At 43.6% G+C, this 20813-nt stretch overlaps 2 long non-coding RNA genes across 4 annotated transcripts in view; both read left to right on the forward strand.

The window, feature by feature from the left end:
* Positions 1-362: 362 nt before the first annotated feature.
* Positions 363-20813, forward strand: part of LOC111848859 (uncharacterized) — a 29926-nt gene continuing 9475 nt past the window's right edge. Inside the window, exons 1-3 of the long non-coding RNA XR_002839407.2 lie at positions 363-486; positions 5050-5207; positions 6467-6536. This is a non-coding gene — a long non-coding RNA (uncharacterized lncRNA). The remainder of the gene's footprint in view (positions 487-5049; positions 5208-6466; positions 6537-20813) is intronic.
* LOC140592591 (uncharacterized) lies at positions 7714-15531 on the forward strand. 3 transcript variants are annotated; one of them, XR_011992940.1, is made up of 2 exons: positions 7714-7750; positions 12735-15531. It is a non-coding gene; the product is annotated as an uncharacterized lncRNA (long non-coding RNA). The 3 variants fall into 3 exon arrangements; XR_011992939.1 differs by lacking the exon at positions 7714-7750 and adding an exon at positions 11795-12433; XR_011992941.1 differs by lacking the exon at positions 7714-7750 and adding an exon at positions 11795-12433 and having other exon boundaries at positions 12817-15531.

Consider the following 20813-nt stretch of genomic DNA (forward strand, 5'->3'; position numbering starts at 1 on the left):
GTTTCTGAAGTCAACATTAATACTGCAAATACCTATTAATGACTACACTAATGATTACAACACATTTCAGCTTTTATTTATTTCCTCACAGTCAGGGCCGCCGACAGTTGTCGCTGGGTCGAAGGGGGGAGGGGAAAACTTACTAACCTTTAAATAATCTGCTGGGATAATTCGTCAAAAATACATATTTGTGAAAGCTTTATATAGTGTTTCTGAATGACATAAAAACTTCTTATTTTTTATATTCTTAAAATTACCTTGACATAGTAGTCGAAAAGCATTTTACTTTCCCTAAAACGCAAAAATGGTTCGGTCTGCCCTTCCACTGCCGGGCAAAATCAACTGTCTTTCCAAAAGCAGCGCCTTATGACGCAGGACAGCCGATTGTGCTGTATTTATTTTTCGAGCAGATTTTTTTGTATATGTGCCTGAGACGTTTGAGGTGATAAACCTGATTTAACATCTCACAGATTTCCAGTAGACCCAGTAAGTGGATTGTGCCGGTCAGACGGGAAAATCTGTAGCCCACTGAATCATGCGTTTGTGTATTATTTAATTATGGTTATTGATATGATTTGTTAAAATTAGGTTTTAGTTTGGAGTCAGTTCAGTTTGTATTTTTTTCATGTTCTGGTCTTATTTAAGGGAATTTCTAAGGGATTTTCAAGTAAAAAATGGAGCTTTGAAGTAAAGAAATAGTGACTTGAATTATATCGTGATAATTATCGGTCATTTGACATGGGGAAAAAAATCATGATAAAATATTTTACCATATCGCCCAGCTTAAGGCTGATATCAAAACTGATTTGTTTCATGTAACCTGCTGTGTATCTGTCATTAGACATTGCAGCATTAAGTAGAAAAATATAAAATTCTGGTCCATTTATCAGGAAGCGATCTTTTCCGGAAATTTCCCATATACCACTCCCGTGTACTTGACCAGCCAGAAAATACTTGTATGCATCTAAACTTTTATAAGCTTTAAAATGCTTGTTCCTTTACACATCCATATTTAGGTTTCGCCGTTTTATCGCATTTCTCTGTCTATGCTACATCCCAAAGATAGAGTCATCTACCAGTTAAACTTTAAAACATTTCTCCCGCCTAATTCTTTCTGGCCAATGAGGGCTGCTAGCGGTTAAATATAAGACCATGCTTTCGATATAAAGACCATGCTTAGTTGATTAATTGATAACCTTCCTTTTAGTATTTGCAGAAGTGCAGTGGTAATTATTTTCTTGTTCAAAGGGCCAAATCTTGCCTGAACGGTTCCATCGAACCAGTCTTTTAATCAAAAGCAAGTTTGCAAACAGTAGCATAGAATTACTACATGAGACTTGCTGATGTGTAATGAAAGAGTGAAACCATATATGCTTAAGAATTGTTTTTCTTCAGTCATTTAATCTGCTGAAAAAATGGCCTGAAATCAACCAGTTTTGAAGAAGAAGAATCTTCAGAAATAAGAAATATTTGGAAATCTAAGCAGCTCCAGCATGATAACCGCCCCCCCCCCAAGAAGGCAATTCTCCAGCAAAATTCTGCTAGTCCTCAAGCAAACTAGCACAACACCTTGGCACCCCCAGGTGTGTCGCTATTCCAATTTGTCATTTTTTTTTTTGGGGGGGGGCGAGGGTTGGAGATCATCTCATCCCCTGGCATAAGCGAGACACACAGCAGGCCTGCTTGCAGTTATTTTTGAAGATACTGGATGTTGAGCCCTGTGTCATATCCCTGATGCCTCTGATTTAAGGATAAGTTTGTCCCCATAAAAATTAAAAATTTTATTTAACATGATATTAAACAGATCTTATTCCTTGTATTTCAGTTAAAATTAGTACATATGCACATTATAAGATTTAACCCTAAAAAAATCATCCATACAGTATAAAGTGGTTTCAGGATAAATGAGGTGAGGACATAGGGGTTTGGCTTTGAATCTTTTTCTCATAAGGCAGTACCTGCCAGCCCCCCGCCTTTTGAAAAGCAGACTTGGTTATGAGGGATTAATCTTCTTTTAATGCAGTTTTGTATAAGAACAGCAAGGCTGATTTCCTGCCTCTGGTAGACTATTAACCAACGATAATGATTCTTTCAGAAGCCATATGAGGTAACATAAATCTGTCCTTTGCTGGTTTTCTTAAAGGATCTCACTGTTCCTTTGAGTTTTTTTTTCTTTTTTTTTTTGGGGGGGGGGGGCGTTAATAACCCATTATAGCCATAATCCACCCCCTAGGTTTTTAATCTGCCTCCCCAAGAAAGGGCTTGCCATCATACCACACACACACACACACACACACACAAACAAAAGGGGCGCCTTTAAAAAATGTATGTAGAAAGGACAGTTGTGGTTTTCTGTACCTATTGACTTTTCTTGTCAATGGTATTCCCACTGCTCGTGTGCAGCGATTTGAGATTATTGCAGAAACGACGCTGCTGGTTTTCTCTACATCCCTAAAGACGCACATTGCAATGGACCTGCACTCTACAGTAGCCTGGTAAGCAGGCCTGCCAGCTGTAAGCTTTACAACCAACCAGCTTGTCACCAGCGTGTGAGGCTGTGCGGGCCGTCATGGTGACAGGTGGCACCACTGCAGAGCTAGCAAGTGAAAAATGAAAGTTGTCACCACGTAGCGTCCCAAGCACTTCACCAAAACTTGGAAGTGGCTTTTTCCTCATCTGCGAGCAGCGAAAGGCTCGGGGGTGTTAGCAGTCCGTCGCATATGGTCCTAATCTATGAGGAAACACCTACATTTATAGCCAGGCAGCTCAGCATTACATGATGCTCAGCTTTTTGTGTAAATACGGGGAAAAGCCTCAGTTAGCGAAATGATTATCATGAGGTTTGTGCAATTTATTACATCCAGGGAGTCCCAGAAGCATCCAGCGCCACCACATTTTGCCTCGATCCCCGCTGTTGTAAGTTTATGTCTGTCTGGGTTGGGGACTGCTTGGCAGTGGGGTCATTTGAGGTCACTCAGATTTGACCGGATTCCGATCTTATGGTTTGACAGTAAAATCGAAGATGTGCGTGGTTCTTTATGTCTGGGAAATTAGCGGAACGAATAACATTTGGCACATTTTTGGTCCTGGAACAATGTGTTTTCACAATACGTCTGAAACCTAGCATAAGATGACAGCTGCTAGGGGAATTACAGGAGAATTACAGAGTAATTTATCATGCATAGAACGAACTGGAACTGACTTTGTAATTGTGCTAATTGTCTGATGTTTGATGTATTTAAAACCAATAAAAAATAATTTATTTCCTCTTTTTCCAAAGGGAAACACATGTAAGTCTTTGCTCCTCTTGTTTTCTCAATTGCTTGCCAGTTTTTTCAATAATTTTTTGTATTTTTCCCCCTAATGATATCATGCATCGGAACAATTGGCTGTTCCCTCCCTGTTCTCCGGAAATGTACTTATTTTCCCTGCAGTGTGTTTTAAGAACTTGGAACACTCAGGAAATGCACCGGTAATTAAGACCTAATAATCCTCGCAGTGGGGGGCAGGATTGTGACCCAAAGAGATGCATGTTAAAGCGCTCTGCCGACGTGAAGGGCAGCACCTGACTGGATGGATGTATGGCTTTGTGTCATCCAGTTCTGTGCTGGCTCTGTCCGCGGGGCGACGCAGAAGGTGTCCAGATTCTGCTGGATGTGGACGGCGCTACACAAGTGACAGTTATGGAAGCCAGATCCATTACCACGTGAAAGAAAAAGCGGCCATCTTTAAGGCATAATTACCTGTTTATTTGCATTCCGTTCCCCATCCAATACCGGCCCTTTTGATGCCGGGAAGAGAAATGGCTTTGACACCATGCGTAACGTACAGGCGTCCGGGTTCCATTCAGAGAGTCCAAATGGACCTCAAGAGTGGAGAATTTCTCCTCTGTGACAGCCTTATTATTTCTGCATTAGCGGAGAGTGGGACGGTCTACGGTAGGCTCACTGTCCCAGGATGACTTCTGCCGGCCCGGCAGACCAGTTGGGACATTGCTGTGGAGCCGCCAGCCGGCAGGCTGTCGTCGCTAATGGCTAATTTAGCCACGGGGACACATCCAGCCTGGGCCGCCGCCAGGTGTGGCGCTGCCAGAAACGCTCCCCGTGAGGCTCCTAAACGTGGGCCAGACAGCCTTCTCGCTGTCCCATATAAGACGCTTATGCATGCAAATGTTAGAAAATAGACTTTATTAAGGTCATAATTCCTGTCAGAGTCCATTGGCCAGCAGTAGTTAGGGTCTCTGCAGCGCGTCCCGCGAGAGGCTGTGGCGGGCTCGCTCTTTATGAGATTTGCAGCCTCTGTGAGTGCAGCCTGGGGATTAATGACGTTTAATGATAGGTTTATGACTCCAAAAGCAAGCCCTTCAGAGCAGCGGGACGCGCACGTCAGTATAAAATATAAGCACCTCCTTCAAATCCATCACGGGGAGGAAAACATAATATTAAGCAAGCAGCCAAAAGAAGACGGGGAGAGAAATGGCAGACATGCGTCAAAATAAAGCGTATTCCCCCTCCTGTACGAGGTAATGGCTAAACCATTTTATTTCTTAAAAAAGCAAATAAAAGGATGGGAAAGCAGTCGCTGTTGAAGGATCTGCTGAGGTTTTCTTCTCCCCGGGGTTCTGGTAGCGGTGCTGATGAGGGCTCGATCCAGGCCGGGCGGGTTAGTTCTGGGCTCATGCTAAATAAGGGCATGGTCATCTCACCGACACCTGAGCGATGATGTTGGACGATGATTTAAAACAAAAAGGTTGTGATGTCACACGTCTTGCCAGGCCAAAGGTGGCGGGGGTGGGAGGGGCTCTAGCCCACCTGACCCACGAGCACCGATTGTGATCACCGTGGCAACGCGCTTCCTTTTTCAGAGACAGACCCCAGTCAAGCTTTTTTTTATATATTGAAAACAATTTTTATAGCTGAAACTCCACAGCCTCTCTTAGTCTCCTTTTGGACTCGGAGAGGCTTAGAGAAGCAGCACTAAAAGCATTATTGATCTTTTTTATTGGGCATCCAGTCCTCACAAGCAGTTCTGTTTTTGCTTCTTTTCCAGATTCCAAGGTTCTGCATTCGCCTTTTGTACCGACACATGGCTGCCTTGCCCTGATCACACCTGTGATTCCTTCGGAGTGGCTACAGAACTTTAACCATTTCTGACAGAAAACACTGCATTGCTCTGGACAAAATCATCGAAACCCCCCCAGGCCCTCGGTGAGAAAGAAAATGGACATTTCTCCTACTTTCCACTTTCAATATGTACCCTGATAAATATGAAACCTAGTGCATGAGTCCAACACGAAGCTCCTGGCTTTTACATATGTTCATTTTTTAATCATGCAGAAATGTCTGGTTTCCTATTTCCCCTATATACACACACATACACACACACACACAACTTGGCCATGCTGCCTTTTTCGTGGTTTGCTAACTTGCATAAATAGATTCAATTGATATGTACATTGCTTTATGGATTTAGCATGCCATATTGTTCCAATAACCACGATCAAATAATCTCTGGTTTATTTTGGTTGCAATCACACACAACACAATGCTACACGGCCCAGATGTGAGAGCAGATATTTGAAATTAAGAGTCGGGGTTTTGGATTACAGAGGGATTCTTTCTTAACTCGTCTAAACAAATACCTTGTGGCTCGAGTCTCTGCCAAGAGGAGAAGATAATCTAGCGCAAGAATGCCTGTCATGGCCTCCTGTCCCCCTCCGAATTAATCGATATGTTTCCTCCTTGCCATGCTGTGCAGAAGCGGTACCCTGTGACTTTTAACATGAGTCTTTAGCCAGCCACAAATCAGGCTCTTCAGCTAGCCACACAGAAATAACCATGTTAGCTTTAAAGAAAAGCACTATTCCCATTGTGGAGTCATTTGAGCCCCAGTCAAAAATAAACCTTGTGCTCCCGCAATGGAGACCCATGTCTTGGAACTCTCCGGCGATTTTCCCTGACTGAGGGAGACGGGCTCCATTCGGGACTCGAAAAACGGCTGTTTTCTTGCTGGGGATGAGAAAAAAAAAGGATGGAGGAACCGGCCTGGCTTTGTTTGAAAAGGACGCGAGATTTATAATAGCAGAAGGCTTCCACATTAGCAGGAGCAACTGATCTGTCATAAACAGTTCGCCACTAGACAAACAACAGAGGGTCTCGCCGATTGGCCAGCTCGGACGGATGGACGCATATCTCTAGGCAATCAAAACACTGCAAAACAAAAAATCTGGCGCGGGATTTGGGTGATACAGAACATAAACTTCGGCCGGTGCCTGAGACGTATCGCAGAGGTCCACCTACCGAATATTTACCGACGGAGCCCAGGTTAAGCGTGAACAGACCTTAAGAGTTAAGCAAAAACTCCTTCTGAGTTCTAAACCAGTGACCTGCTAGGTATGAGATCGGTTTAAGGCCTGACTGCAATCCAGTTCCTTACACTTGGTCTTGTTTTTGTCCTTTTGTATCAGATTCTACAGTTGTGTTCGAAATATGAAAGGGCATAAGATGGAAAAGTGGGCAAGGTCTGACATTTACGAGGTAAGCTGCAGAGAGCTGAAACGCTACCCCACCCCCCCACCCCCCGACTCGAAGGGACAGATTTTGGGTTGGAGCTTTGGTGAGCCTCCTGCTGACAGGGAACGGTAGGCTGGGACATGGCCTCATGAGTGGGTCACGCTCCGTACAAAGGCTGCGGCATCCAGTGCATTACACTATTGCAGCAGGCTGCTTGTTCCAGGCTGAGCCAAATCTTACAAAACCCTTTGAAATGAGAGAAACAGGAAGGAGCTGGAGTTCTAGCTCAGAGTGGCAACTCAGTGCCTTTTCAAAGCAGGCCCATGATTGATGAGAAAGGAAATTATTTACAGAATCTGTAGGCATAAACAGGGATCAGGCCAGGGGCCCGTCTGCTTTCCTTCGCTGCATGACAACAGATCAAGAAAAAATAATTAAGGAATAATTAAGAAAAGACTGGAATTCACAGTGACAGTGAGATGACAGTTGAAAGTCAGTCAAAAGTTTTTTGTGAGCAATGGACATTTTTTGAAAATTATTGACAGAAAAAAAAATTCATTGGCAGTCCATCCAGCTTTGGATAATTAAATTGGAGAGGCCTGACATCACAGTAGTGGTGAAACCACTGGGAAACGTTACTGGGAACTTAGGTCTGTTTCCTAAAAGCGAGGTATCAAGATAGCAATAATATGATAATACATGCTGAATATCATTCAGCTTTCAAGCACCACAGCAAAGAAGAAAACAAGCAGCCTTGTTCGTCGTCAGGAAACAGCCAGCAGGTGTCATTAGCCCTTTGGTTCCTGGAACGAGCAAACAAACAAACAAACAAGCAAAGCAACACGTGGAAACAGTGTGACGTCAGTCTTTCAAACTGCACCCAGGGCCTGCCCAACAATATACAGTCACATTTTTGTTTTGATTCATTTTTTTAAAATCCCTCGCACGATGGGATGACGTCCCACCTTGACTCATCTCGCCCCCCCACTCCCCCCACCCCCCTCCCTGCACAGCACATCTCCGGAAAAAGAATAATGGAACAAACAGGGGGTGATGCAGACGCTGTAATCCCTGATAGCACAGACATTGTCTGTATGGGGGTTAGCTGATCACTGGTGCTCTGCAGCATTTGCAGAAACGTTAATCTTTTTTTTTTTCAACTACCCCTTCCCCCCCACCCCCCACCCTCAGCAGGAAAAGTGTAAGCATTACCTAATGTGGAGCTGGCCAGAGACCCGGTAGGTCTGGGGGAGATTCTGTGTGTCTGTCTGTGTGTGTGTTTGAAATTGGGAATGGGGGTGTTTGGATACACTCCATCTCAGATATTAACAGGGTGGGGGTACGCGGGGGTGGGATTGCTGAACACTGTTCGCATGATCTAGCAGAAAATAATAACAGAAGTATTCCTGCACCATGTGAGGAATCAGAAAACATTTCAAAATGCACCATATCCAAAGGGCATCAAGAAGAAGGCAGGCAGCCATTATTATTACAGGAATTACTTTTACAGCTACAGTGCATGTTTTTCCTCCTCTTGTTAATGTCAGATTATATTCCATTCACTTACTCAGCAGACATGTCTGTCCAAGGCGATGCATATGCAAGCAGGGGCAGACAACTCCTGGAGCAGTTAGAGAACGAGGGTCTGGCCTAGGAGCCTAATGGTGATATCACCTTGCAACCATGGGATTTGAGCACACCGACCTAATCTGCTGAGTCACACAGTGTACCCCCGCCCCCCCCATGCTGATATTTTTTTGCTTTTGTCCAAACTGATGCACAAGTGGCAAATAGCACATTACAAATATACATACTATCAAGGGATCAACTAGGCCTATAGCTTAAGGAATATATTTACAGCACATTTCATGGAAAGGATAAAATGATGAATTCATCATTCGCCACACAAAATGGAAATTCTACAGGCTTTAGCTGCCTTTGGTGGCCTGTGATTCGTCCCTCGCTTTGTTCCCGTCACAAAATGTTGAATTCGATCAAGGTGGATTCCCCTTTTTAATCTCCATGTGGCCTTTCAGCAGGGCAGATCAGGAAGGATTAGCTTCAGGCATTGAATCAGCACTAAGTCGCACCTGAGCAGCACTGCTGAAGGGCCCTGCCCCTCGGCCACTCCGCGACGATGCCGGTCCCAGATCAACCTGAAATCAATCACCATTTGGTTCTCGTTAGCCTTGTACTCGCCGGCGACTGAGAGGGATTGCGTAATCATAATTGTTTTGCTTCAACCTTTGAACATGTGTTCGATACACATGCTTTGGATATCTCCTAGGCTGTTTAAGCTGGTCTACAGCCGTTACCATGCATGCCTAGTCAGATGATATTATCATGTGGTTTTGTAACGCTATGGCTAATCTGCCAATTCACAGCCAAACGGGAAACAACATTAATCATTTTATGACTGGTGTAATTTGCAATCTTTGGTAACTGGTAGACCTTTTAATGAGCCAAAAGCAATCAAAACAAGACATATTACTTCTATTAGGTGGTCATGTCTGTATTTTTCTTCTTTCATATGGCCAGTACCGTTATTTTTAATGCACGGTCGGCTATGATTTTATGCACATTTTGTGGCCTGCAGTTCTTCAGCTAGCCATATAGAAATAATCCTATTAGCTTAAAAGCAAAACGCTGTTTGGAATCTGCACAAAAATTTCAGCAGAGCCAAGTCAAAAATAAATGCTATCCATCTGTGTACTGCTTGTAACAATGCTGGGCTGGGCTCTGCCGTGCTGTGCAAGGCCTGACTGTCATATAAAAAATGCAGTCAAGCTTTCTTGAAAAAGGTGTGTAATCTTCCACAGTCATCAGAAAAAGTGAATATAACTTGATGAGGATTTTTAAACTAAATGTTACCATGCATCGCAATGGTACATTACAGATACAGAAAAGTTTTACTTGACAGGAGAGGTTCAGAGCATTGCTATCTCTTAGCTTGGAGTCATCATGTCTCTCACCAATTTCAATGGCCTACCTCGAGGGTCACCTGGCGGTTCCCTTTCTGGGTTACCAAAAGACCCTCTTTATGGATCACCTTATGGTCCTCCCTGCGAGGTACTCTTTCCCAGACCAACCTTTGGTAGAGCGCAGAAACTCCACTGATTTATGAGAAGAGAAGCTCCTATTTTGACAGGAATTAAAGCAAGAAAACCTGCATGATTGTTTTCTGGCTGAAGTTTTCTCCCATGTGCATTAGTATGACTATACCGTGTTTCACCAGAGCCAGTATCAATCCCCTAAACCGCCAGGACTGTAAGAAGCAAGAAATGATGAGCAAAATGCCTACCATGAGCCAACAAAATAGATTTGTTCCAGAATGTGGTCTGATTATGGATAAATTACTATCATTTCAAATAATATGCCACAGGTTTTATTTAAACTAAACCTGCCTCACTCATTTTTTTGTAAGCTCACGGCTTGCTAAAATTCAGCAATGTATATAATTAATCATTCTGTCCATCCATTTTCCAAAACCGATTATCCTATTCAGGGTCGCGGGGGGGGTCCGGAGCCTATCCCGAAGGCTAGGGGCGCAAGGCAGGGAACAACCCAGGATGGGGCGCCAACCCTTTGCAGGGTTTAACTAACCATTCAAGTGAAGCAAGTACACACACATCATCCTTAGCCAGATAATACACTCTAAAAGGGAAGCCCTTTTGTAATGTGTTCCTGTAGCTCAGCAAATAGCGCATTGACCCAGGAATAGGAGGTTGTGGGTTTGAATCCCCGGGAGTACAAATAGGCTGCTTTGTTTAAGAGGTATAAATATTCCATTGGCTATGCAGATGGATGGAATCAGAGGTGTCACTTAGCTGTTTCTTAGCATGTAATAACACAGTCACACCTCTCCACACCAGCCTGTTGACATGGCCTTTAAAAGCATTGATTTACGTGGAGGGCCTTACAGCTCTGCTTTAGCTCCGGTGTGTGGGATGAACACGGGACAGATGAAACATGTATGCTTTGGGTCAGAACCCAGCTGGTGTCAATCTGGTGCAGCATTAATGTGGAGCAGTATCCACGGTGAATTCCAGATCGAGCGTTGGGCTGTGAAATATTACCATCTCCGGTGAAGACAATGGCATGTGCAGACATCCATGGGGACGGAGATGGAGGCCTGATATATGCACCAGAATTCACCAGCAAGCCAGCTGGATTTATTTACACAGTCCAGGCTAATTATACTCTGATGTTTCAAGCCTTAAAGGTATTTTCACCTGCATTCTACATGATAATTGCACGTCCCTGCTTATCTCTATTCTGTGATGGGTTAAGACAGTGTTTCACGACGTGGTCCTCAGAGCCCCTTAGACCGTCCACATTTTTGCTCCCGTGAAAAACATGCACTATTATCCAGGGGCCCCCGAGGACCAGGCTGGAAACACTGGGTTAAGAAACAGCACTATGGGCCATTTTCCAAATTAATAGTCTTCTATAGTATCTGATTCTGTTTAATTAGTCTCCTATGTCAGGAATATTTTGCAGCTCACATGTTGGCTTCTCTTCCAGAGACACAAAAATAAGAATTATTTAATAATCCTCTGTGAAATGTTCTTCGTTTTGATTCTCCACAGCAGGTCAATCGAGGTTGTCCAGTGACACCCTTAATAGCTCAGCGAAACCCAAATGCACATCTGAGAGCCATCACCTGCTTTTGGATGATGTGGCGAGGGTTCTGACAATAACCAGAGGCCTGGAGCACCTGACAACAACCGCCCCCCCCCCCCCCCCCCCCCCACTCCTCCCTAACTTTCGAGGACTTATTTTGAGGTTTTACAGTGAGGCAAGAAAACAAATTAAGTGAATAACTGAATAACAAAAAAATATGGGGATCTGAAACAGAGTAATCTGTTACTGTTTTATTATTAATAAGGATGTATCTTCACTTGAATATCCCTACAGACTGGGAGTGGGCACCTTTACTGGAAATCACATCACATGTCATGTGGGAGGGGGGGGGGGGGTTAGTCAATGCAGTATAACGCATCTGGTAGTATGACAATACTACTAGCAAAGCATGAATTTCCTTGACAAGCATCGATCTAGTCGACCCTGAAAGCTGGCAGATGCCTTATCGCCCTGAAATGTCTCCAAAGTCCCGTGTCCTTCATTTCCAATTTGGCAGGGAAAGTAGTGGGTTTAAGGTACCAACAGTGGTGGGCAAACTGCACAAGAAGCCGGACCGCTGCTCGTCATGTTCAGTTAAGCGTGTTTCTGGGTACTTATGAGAAGCTTACTTGTCGTCTAATTGAAACTTGTCGTTTCAATCATTCGGCCAGATCATAAAAACGCTGAGATGTGACTTCATAATAGATGTGCTGCTAGTGACTTTAAACAGCCTTTAATATACTAGTGTGCCTCACTAAAAATGACTTTCCACTTTCCTTCCCATCAGTGAAGCCTAGATACTCAGCTTTAATTCAGCAAAAGTATATCTGCAATTCTCATATTTAGCTAAAAGTTAATTACAGACAAGTATGCAGGCTTTTGGCTTCAAAGATGGAAGAGGCCTTTTTCAGGCAGGTGACCCAGCTTGGACAACAGCTGAGGGCGGTTCATTATGATGCATGGCCGCCTCACCATAATTTACATACTACTGCAGGCAGTAGTATGATTGGATGAGATTGCTGAAGTGGATTCTGGGCCGTCACCGCAATAGATGTATGTGAATTTCAAGAATGTTATAGGGAAGCTCTTTGAAGGCCTTCCCGGGGCTCTGAGCAAAGGATTGATCACACTGGAAGTCAGGACACTGGAGATCCCGACACGTGTTGGCCACATTGCTCCCAGTAGAGCGAAGCAGAACATATGTGGCATTTTCAGGCAGCTCAGCCAGACCCACCACACCACAGCCCTAGGCACCATGGGGTAACTGAAGTGGACCAGGTGGAGTGAGGCTCAGCAGGGTAGGTTGCTGGTGTGAATCCCATCCTTGGCAGAGTAATCATGTGTCTTTTAGGCCCAAGAGCAAAGCCCTTAACCCCATGAATAATCATTCATTCATTCAATATTCATTCATTCATTCTGAAATGCTCCAGGGGTGCTGGATAAATAGCTGACCCTGTGCTTGGACCCTCAGCTTCACTCTCACCTGTGTATTTATGTTTGTGTTCCTAAGGAATCCAGGGTGGGATATGTGAAAAGCAACATTCCAGTGTGTTTGTGCAAATCGTTAATAGATCTTTTTTCATGCATGTGTCTTCCCAGTGCCTCAATGGCGGTGTCACCCTGGGTCGCCTGCCGCCTTTGCCATCTTCTTTTATCCATCGGCTCTGTTTCTGCTCTTCAGATGTGCGGCCTCTCTTCAGCCATTTAAAACGGGCCCTGCGGCTCCCCACCACGAACAGAACGTACAGGCTGCCGTCTTGTACGCTCACACAGTGACCCTCCCACGGCTCGCTCAGGCAAAGATGTCCGCCCAGCACCGACTACGAAACGAGGCTAAAGAAGCGAAGGTGTTGCTTGTGAAATTCTGCGCTTTCAAACCCACTTTCACTTCCGAAAAAGACCAGCATGCCACAGGTGTCTCCACCAATGGCCCCCAGTCTCTCCTCAGTTGAATCAAGTACATGTGGTGAGGCTCGATGAAGACTTGGGGGTAAAAATATTACCCTCTCTTCTCGAAATAAATTGGTGTTGCTGAAGGGCGGGAGTTTCGGCCTGAGACTAATGTAAACCATGCAACTGTGCTATCTGGCAACAAGAACCATATGGAGGACTTCTCTTGGCTAACGGGCCAAGTCCGCCATCAACACGATGTGTAATATGAGTCACCTCAGTGCCATTAATGTACCGAGAATTAGCCGGACAGTGGTACTGCTCAGCGGCAGGACGTGTTTACACGGAAGAGTCACCAGGTAAGACAGTGCAGCTGCTTGGATGATTTTATGTTTAGCTCCATGTGTTATGACGTCGGGCCTTTTGGGAGGGACATGGACGGAGGAGGGCTAGCTGTTTTCCATTTTTATTGATGGACAAGAGCCCCTGGAAACCTGTTGCCACAGCTTGACTTGGATTCGTATAACACGCAGCGAAACAGGTAGCTGCAAACGTTTCTCAGCATGTCAAGGGTGAAACACACCCCAGTGATATAATGGCGATGACCCTAATGGCAAAGCTAGTAGTTAAAAGTGCATTTTACTGATGCTCTCAATAATATGCTAAAAATATCTGACTGAAAGGTCTGCAGGAAATTGGTATTGTGTTCGCGGTGATAATCGTCGGGAAGAATAATCGTCATCACATCGATAATCTTTCCCTTGGGAAGGCCGAAGATTCGCACAGACAGATATCCTAGAGAATGGATGCCAAGAGTGCACATCGAACACAGGATACAAAAATAATAACCTTTTAAATTACAATACAATACAATAACAGTTTCTTGAATCAGTGTCAATGTGGCCAAAGTTCAATAGCCCGATGTGGCTTCATCTCGAAGACGTGACTGTGACGATGTTAAGGGCACCTTGGTGAGGACAGCTGTCCTGCAGGAGTGGACCGAGAAAGAAGCTGAAGTAAAACCCATGGTCTGGGGGTGCATCTATGTGTGGGTGGCGGGGGGCAGTTAAATAATTTGCTGCCCTCATTTCACCGATACTGCACACAAAAGCAAAAGAGAGCGAGAGAGAGGCACTTTAAGGTAAAGCAGCAGAACCTGCAGCTTTGCCATAAACCTGCAAAAATGCTTGGCTTAAGCAGCGAGAGGATGATCTATATTAGCCGACGAAACATAAAACAAGATGCTTTGGGGGGAGGCTGGCAAGGGCTCGAGGGGAGTCAGGTATCGGCACCGTTTCATTGATCATAACCAGACACACAGCAGCGCTGCCCATCCGTCACTCCCGAGTCCCGACTGCTTGCCGCCTTCCAAGCGCCCTTTCATTTTTTAATCCCTCGGAAAAGGAATTCCCAGGTTACAGATCCGCTCGGCGTATCGCTCAGTCATCCGGAAGGAATATGAAGAAATATATATTTTAAATATAAGTCCTATTTGGGTGTGTGTGCATAAAATGCTATGCATTTACATGGCATAGTCATGATAACAAATCCTCTGTATAACAATTCATCTCCAGAGGATAAAAAACACTTTTCATAACCATAATTCCTATGGTTGGAGCTCGGTTCAGCATACAGACCACGCTTCGCAGCTTGCTGGTGAAGTATATCGTGTCTCAGGTACTTATTTGAATTAAAAAGTGATCCATATTCCTCACAAGGAAGCTGTAAATCTGAGGCCTCCCACGGAGTTCACACCGCCAGCGCCGGCCGGCTCCCAGTGGTGCCGGCGAGCGAAACGTCACGCCCATGGGACTTATCATCAGAAGAGCCCCGGAAGCCCCATGCCGGGCAGAGTGGAGTTGGGGACACAGAGCGTGCACATTGCGTGTGAGATGCTCACCATACTATAGATGTTTTTGAGCGCCTGTTTTTGAAGATCAGATGGGGGGGTGGAATCTTAACTCTTGTCAGGTGTGTCGGAAGACAGGCCTGGTCTGATAAATATTTATAGAGCAAGACTGATGTTGCACGGAAACATGAATGCCAGAATGGAGAGAAGGACTGCAGGAGCACAGAGGCAAGATATACTTGTGGGCCATCTTAAACATGCCTCTCGTAAATGTTGTCAAGCCTGCCGTATTCATGATGCCTCCCTGTTCTCTTTTAAAGTTGCTCTTTAAAACGTGATTGTGGATGGTGGTTTTGATACAAAGGTACTGTGATTTACTACCCCCTTGTGATCAACCCAGCGTTGGATGTTTAACGTGCCAGGGAGCTGAAATTGTCCGAAGTGAACTTTTGGCTGTCAGAGATAAACCGACAGTCCATCTGTTACCACGAGGACCCTGAATTAAACTGATTAGAGGAAGTAGTTAATCTGGGGGAAAAAAACTGTGTAACATTGTTGGAGGCCGACACAGAAATCAATGATCAGTCCACATTCAAGGGAGAAATGTTCTCAATGTTTTTGTAGCTGTTTCTGCCATTAAAAAGTCACACAGATTTACATTTGAGAGAGTATGAGCACACAACTTGTATATGTGGGATATTGGCCACCGTGCTGAATTCCACGGCAGGATCTTTCACTTAAATATGTCGAGGCGTTGAAGCATGTGCGTGCAGCACTCGTCGTCTGTGTTGTTTTAAGGACAACCAAGGCTATTTCCTGTCACATGTCACTCGTGTCTCGAACGTCTCTGTTACACTGGGCTGCAGTTGTCTCTGGCACAGATGGCCGCCATAAAGGAGTTGGTGGCTAAATTGAGTTTGACTTGTGTTTTTTGGCTGGGCGGGGCTTCGGATCTGGGATGGAGAGCAGCCAATTAAAGGCGTGCAGAAACATCATTTATGCCATCCCATAATGAAAGCTATTGGGAACAAATGATTCCGTATCTACGTGAATTGCCCCCACTGAAGCATAATGGCTATTACTTTTGTCACTTTCCATGTCTGTTTCTGCTGCCTTTTAATTTTTACTTGCAGGCCTTCAAAAGTCTACTTAGCAAATTGTAACCATGCTTTAGCACTAAAACTAACAGAAGAACAACCAAGCAAGTAAGTCGGCACATCCATTTATTATCCGGCAACGATATATCATACTTGTCCATGCGACTCTGCCTTTCCAAACACCGGCTTACGGAAGGCAGTTTTAAGCAAACATTTTGAGTCAACGTGTTTGCGGTGGATGTTTTTTGGAACGTTTTAGTGAGACACCGGGAAAAAACAGACATTTTGGGGTAATATGGAAATGCCTTTCTGCAATTGCTAAACCAATCCTTCAGGATGACAAATAGCCTGAGTGAAGCTACTGATATGGAGGCTTACCCTAGCCCAGACTGCTATGTTTGTGGTGGCTAAATGGAAAGTTATATTCAGTTTTATTTATATAGCACATTTTCACAATATTACATTGTGCTTCACATAAGGGCTGCCAACTCTCACGCGTCTGGTGTGACACTCAAGCTTTCAAACTCACGCTCACGCAAGAAATCTTCCGACAAATCTATATTATTCCATTATAAACCTAAAATTAGTTAGATTAAAAGCATTGAGGTAGTTTGCAGACTATTTACTATTTACAAGATAATAAAACTGTTCCATACATGTAAATGCGTATGTGTGTGTAGACTTATCTCAAATTGAAAACCTCACTCCAGCCAGCTGACCAAAGTTGTCAAACCTGTTACATTGTCCGTGCCCGATGCTCCCATATAGCAAATCAGAGGCGACAGTGGAAAGGAAAAACTCCCTAGCAGGAAGAAAAAACTATTATAGTCCTAAGGTACATTACTGACACAAGATAGCGTACCGTAGTTGAGCTGGTGGGATTTAACATTGATTATTGTAGGGATGCTGACTCAGACTCAGTCTGGACTCAGATTTCAGGGTTCTGGGTTGAGGGAATCGTTTGTTTGGGCTTTATGCTCTGACACTGCCTGGACTGTGCTGTTTTTCACTCACCTATGAGTCTGATGCCAGAAATGGAGAGAGTGAGGGGACCAATGACGTATATTTACTAGACATGATAGGCAGCTATTGGCCAATGGGCATAGAGCGTGACACGCTTGGAGAAGTTGCTCCATCCATTGGTTGTATTTAAAACAATATAAAAGTGACACACAATTTTTTGCAATTTTCATACAAATGAGACCACTTATAGCTAGAATTATTAGCTTATATCTAGAATATGATTTAGAAGTCACTGGACATTAGTTTTGAAAAATAACCAAAACAAGGAACTACATCAATATAAATGCACGCGCACACACACACACATAATAATGATGTGTGGATCGGCGCTGATGCCATTCCAATCCACATATGTACGCTTAAATCATTGCATTTTCAATCACACGTTACCAATATTTCTTAGTGGGAGACATGTAAGTGTTATGATCTGGTAACATATTACACTGAATTAGGCTGGATTTAAATGAATACACATTTATTTAAAGTAAAAGTACTTGTCTAATTAGTAAAATTAAAATGGCAACAGGTATTTCCACAACAGCCTGAACACAAGCTGATATCTTTAATCCCTTAAAACTAAAATTCTGAATGTCACTGCAACTTCCTGAAGAAACGTTTTAAAAGCTAAAACACAATGTTTGACTGCTGCATAAAATAAATAGGTAATAAAAGATAAAAGGATTCAGCAGTACAAACTAAGGCTCGTCGGATCTTTACTAGCAACAAAAATATTAAGCAATCAGATTGTAGAGAAGCTGGGTCCAAGCAGCAAGAGGAGGCGGGACCAAGATATCTGATTGGTTGGTCCTACCTCATCTACAGTCTGATCTCTCTACAGTATACCAGTCATTTTTCCTTCTGCCCTCAGAAAATTTCTGTGTAAGTAAAATTCCCATGAGCTAAAGAAAGACTGACATATTGTGGCTATTCCATTATGTCGCCGCAACTTTCGGAATAAAGTTATGAATACTGACACTATGATGCATATGACATACCCAGCACTTGACTCATCATGGTTAACTATTTCACTATTTCAAAATATTTTTAAAACATTAAACACACAATCACAGCTGTCATTTCAGCTATGCTGCGGTATGGCAGTATATTAAAGCTTCACATTGTATGGGAACTACAATGGGGAATAACCAGTATACCGGATGAACGGGCATACCGCCCAGCGCTATTCCGAAGATGTATATTTGCAAGGGAATATCACATGCCTGTCAATATAAAAATATACAGCGATCAGTAAACACCCTAACTGGTGGAAGGTTATATCACTGGAGCAGAAGCCATGCCTGTTTCTCCAGCCAATAGCTGCACGGTGTAAAGGATTGCTTCAACTTCTGCAATATGGTGGTCAAATCGTTGCATTTGCAGTCATGTGACAGCAAGTGTAGTAGGGTGCAATACCAAACTGGTCTCTTCACATCCCGCCTTACCACTCCGACTTCTATGGCACGTTACCGAGACCCGTCGCCATATTGAAGTGTGTCTCAAAGCAGATGAGTAAGGGGGAGTGGTCCACTATGCCCTCATGAAGTGAGTCAGCAGCAATGAAGGGTCATGCAACTCCACTACTATTCCCATATCCCACAATGCTTTGCACACAGAAAACAAAACAGCAGGAAAAAATACTGAGTTTGAGATATTATCATATAAATATAAGAATGCAGTTACATATTAAAATAGAATAAGAAAACATGTAGGTTCATTGATATGAGAGCTGTCTGATAACAGGCCTGCACAGCATTGCCTTAGAGGACTGGATGGGGAGACAGCAACTGCAGTCACCAAACATGAAAGAATTAAGGAAAAAAGCCCTGTGCACCAGCAATTTCATAACCTAGAGTGCATACACATGCGAATGCAGCTGTGTGATTGGGATTTTAAAATAAAAATTGTGTGCGCTTCTGCTTTATCACACTTACACATACTACTTCAAACTAGACAACACTATGGTGTCCAAGAGCTGAAAGTCTCATCAAAGAGAAGGGAAGGAAATTCCCGACACATCGCAGTGCTGAGTGATCAAGGAAACAGGTTTAGAGTGAATTCAAAGACTTCTGTCATTACTTTTAGGTCGGGAAAGGCCATCAGAATTATTTTGTGGCATATTTTTGAGGGTTGGGACAGCACCTTTGTGGTACTGAGAATGTCTGACACGTTTAAAAGCTATTCACGGGCACGTGAACATGGTTACAGTCATGACACCGTGAGACCAACAGGTCTGTCGCATGAAATGTGGTGCAGAGAATCACACAGCGCTGGTTTCTGTGTTGGACTACTGGAGCCTTATGGGTACAATCCAGCCATCTATCCATCTTCTAACCATTTATCCTGGACAGGGTCACGGGGACAGCAGAGGACACAAGGCTGGGGTACATGCACTCACAAGTACTCACACACACGGTTGTGAATATTGGGCTGTGTGAAGAAACTGGAGATCCTGGAGGAGACCCATGAAAATAGTGAAAGCAGGGGCGTAGTTAGAGATGAATATATGGGAGGCTGAGTCTTTACCGGGGGGCAGGGGGGGTTGGGGTGTGTGTGGCAAACATATATAATATAAAAAGTTATTCATGACTTAAGCCAATAAACACACATTTATTTGGGGGCCTAAAGAACATTTTAGTCCCCCTGAAATAGGCCTAACGACGCCCCTGAGCAAAAGCATGCAAACTCTCAATGCTGGGGTTGACAAGCATGAAATGAAGACACGAAGGTGAAAATTTGGAAAAAATAAAATACTAAATAAGTAGAACAATACAATAAAAAGTTGTTTTTTCTTTTATTTCAAGCAAGGATCAACAGATTACGTAAAAAAGTTAAGTTGCAATTCTGTTACTTATTATGCATGATAACTGAATTATTACTGAGTTTACATATTAATTATACTGCTAATATAAAACATGAAAAGCAAATATCAGCTTTAACGTAAACCGTAACTCAAAATCAGGGTGTAATTGTTACAAAACATACAACTTGGCTTTATTTGCCCCGATGAGACATTTTGCATCTTCTGAGTGATGCAGACTCTCTGATGGGAAGCATTAAATTGGATACAGGTATCTTTCTGTTTTGCAAATCCAGACTGAGGTCACAATGCACTTTCTCGATTCCAGCATGGGCTGCTCAACGTCGCTTCTGTCGAATGTCCACAAGCCTCATGGCATTCGATCAGAAGTAACATTGACTTATCCGATCTGTCTCCCTTTCTAAACAGGATCCTCTGCTTTTAGCAATGATATGAATCTTATTTGCAGATTTTTTTCACAGGCACCAAGATTTGAGAGAACAAAAAAAAAAAAAAACAGATTTTGTTGTAATAGTTCCTAAATGTATTTTAACTGGCTGCGAGTCTTCAGCACAACACGGTGCTTAATGTTCCAGGATGTCTGGGGGCCCATGATTGATGTGACATCGAGACTTCCAGGTCCGCACTGTTTTATATGACCGTGGGAAACAAAACTGCGTTTTTTTTTCCTCTCCGCCACGATGCTCTGGGGCCAAATCCAGCTGTGTGACAAATGGCTAATAGGTGGAAAGGAACTAAATTTGAAATTTAATGTGAGAATAAATGGCGGAAATTTAAATATAGAGGACGCACGCACAGGAATATTTACCTAGAGAATTAAAATGAAATGCATTCATAAATGGGGTTCAGGAGGGTGGCTTTTTTACCGAAATCAGAAACAAAGCAGAAAATGGCATCAAGACTCCAGTCTCCAGTATGTCTGCTTTGGATTCTGATTCAGCACTGCTTAACGGACAGACACATGGCTGATGTACACACAGAGGTTCAGACATGCCCGTCAA

Source organism: Paramormyrops kingsleyae, chromosome 9 (genome assembly GCF_048594095.1).
Source record: "Paramormyrops kingsleyae isolate MSU_618 chromosome 9, PKINGS_0.4, whole genome shotgun sequence".
NCBI classification, from domain to species: domain Eukaryota; kingdom Metazoa; phylum Chordata; class Actinopteri; order Osteoglossiformes; family Mormyridae; genus Paramormyrops; species Paramormyrops kingsleyae.